The following is a 2,305-nucleotide window of genomic DNA, read 5'->3' on the forward strand; positions in this document are numbered from 1 at the left end:
TCAGCAGCTTGTTTTTGTGATGAAGTACGCCGGAGGCTCTAACCTGCTCCAGGCCCTTCACGATTGCGGGAACTTCCCAGAGGACCAGGTACCCCTTCATTACACAGTCACGCTGGACATTACACTCACTGAGACTTCACCCCATCAACATTTGCATTTCTCTCCTTCTTCCAAGGTCCAGAAGTTCACCTGCCAGCTACTCTCAGCTCCCCACTATTTACACTCATGTCCTATTATTCCTTGAGTCGCGAAGACGAACAATAGGGTGTTGGGGGACGACGGCATGACGAAGCCGTGTGACTTTGGGTAAGTCGATTCAGAAGTTGAAGGAAACATGGCTGTGAGCGTCCTCATCTACAAGTATAAGTCTATGTGATGCCATTCTGTCTCAGGTTTGCCAGGGTCATGAGGAAGCCCACCTCCAAGCTGATGTCTCAGAGGGGAACCCCAGCCTTCATGTCCCCTGAGCGGATGAGGGGGGAGCCATATGATCATACTGCTGATCTCTGGGCTCCGGGCTGTTCTCTGTTCCAGCTCCACACCGGGAAGCTTCCCTTCCTTGCTGCATCAGGACCCACCTGAAGAGCTCTGCCTGGAAGGCTCAGTTGATTGGCCCAACAAGATGAGCGCCAGCTGCAAGGTACAACTACATTCTCCTGTCTCGTCTTCAGCCGCTAACTAGCTAGCTAGTTTTTAGCATGATAACACAACTATCTAGCCAAAATGCAAGTCACCCTAAACCAGGAAATGTGTTTCATGTAATTTGTAACTGTACATACTTTAATAATAATGTATTTACTAATGACTAACAAAATTGTATGGTCCTAAATATGTGATGTCTTCCTCCCAGTCTTTCCTCAATGGTCTGTTGACCAAAGACCCTGGGAAGCGGTTGTCACGGCCAGACCTCCAGGACCATCCTTTTATTGCCAATGGTCTTCACCTCCTTGACACAGACCAGGTGGCCGGGGATGAAGAGAAAGAGGTCCATCACGTGATCCAACACGGGGACAACATGAGCTTTAATTCTGGGGAGGCAGCTCACATACTGGCAGTGAGAGTAGAAGAAGAGGCTTAACTCAAAAAGATGATAAACGTGATGAAAGCTCTCCAGGAGGAGAGACAGAACGCTCTCCTGAGTGACGAGCAGCAGCAGATCAAGAATTCACTTCAAGATGTCGTGCAGAAGTCTGAATGTGTTTTTAAGATGTTTGAGGTCCTTGAGCTGAGGTTAGAGGACAAAATTAAGTCTTGTGAAGACAGAAAGAAGACACACAGGCTCATGATTCAGACCTTGAAGGCTGAGAAAGAAGCTGAGAAAATTAAAGCAAAGAAAAAGGAAGAGTCTCTTCTGAGGGAGATGGAGAAGGTCAAGCTCAGCTGGGACAAATTTGAATCTGAGCTGCAGGCAGAGAGACACAAGAATGCCTCCTGATAAAAGAACTGGAGCAGATGAAGGCTGCAATGCCTAAAGACAAGAAGAAACTATCTCTCCAGAGCAGATTCTGCATCTTTCTGGGGTTGAAGAAACCTCAGATAGCTTGATCTCTGCAGCCATACCTGCCCAATGAAAAGGCTTCACTGATCAGCTGTTATTACTAAGTGACGTGGGCCAAACCACCTGCAGCTAAACGTGGCAACAACAAAAAAGATGGAAGTGGATTTCAGGAGGAACGTGTCCCAGCCTCTCCAGCCTGCACGAATGGAAGCAATATTGAGATGGTGGAGTCATGTAGATATCTCAGTCTATCCATCTAGAAGGCTGAGGAGGTGTGCATCCCTTCATGTCTGCAGTCAGATGGTCTGCATAAAAAAGACCTGTAACCTGAATTAATGCCTGTTTCTACCATAGTGCATCTAACATGTCTTCGTCTCTCCCCCCAGTGCTGCTAACATCAGGTCTGTTCTTTTGGGCTACACTAAAGTGAGTTTAGTGATGTTCTGGATGTGATTCGCGATGTCAGAGAGAATGTGTGGTTTTGCACCATTATTCTCATTTTCATTGAAAAAAACATTCAAATGATAATGATGTGATTTCCGGGGGAGTCTGTATGAATTAAAGATGTATTCTGCCAGCACAGTCCCACAGTACTTCATTTAAAATGGTATTTTGACAGTTAGCCTTTTAACAAATATTACACACACAGTTTGAAAACTTTAGGAGGTCACATTGCAATTAATTTTGATTAACTGTGCAGGCCTACTTCTTAGTACAGAAATGTACCCAGACAAAGGTATGTGTTCCTTCATCATATCTGAATAAGACTGAGGTTTTACTGACACGGATCTTTGCAAAGTAACTGAA

The 2,305-nt window shown here is 45.5% G+C and overlaps 1 long non-coding RNA gene across 1 annotated transcript in view; it reads left to right on the forward strand.

Moving 5' to 3' along the window:
* LOC147245590 (uncharacterized) overlaps positions 1-1,941 on the forward strand; it is a 3,546-nt gene extending 1,605 nt beyond the window's left edge. Inside the window, exons 3-6 of the long non-coding RNA XR_015110033.1 lie at positions 8-88; positions 176-306; positions 393-640; positions 851-1,941. This is a non-coding gene — a long non-coding RNA (uncharacterized LOC147245590). The remainder of the gene's footprint in view (positions 1-7; positions 89-175; positions 307-392; positions 641-850) is intronic.
* The last annotated feature ends 364 nt before the right edge of the window (positions 1,942-2,305 follow it).

Source organism: Aulostomus chinensis, chromosome 18, assembly GCF_037954235.1.
Source record: "Aulostomus chinensis isolate RoL2024-O1b breed Wild chromosome 18, RoL_Achi_v1.0, whole genome shotgun sequence".
NCBI classification, from domain to species: domain Eukaryota; kingdom Metazoa; phylum Chordata; class Actinopteri; order Syngnathiformes; family Aulostomidae; genus Aulostomus; species Aulostomus chinensis.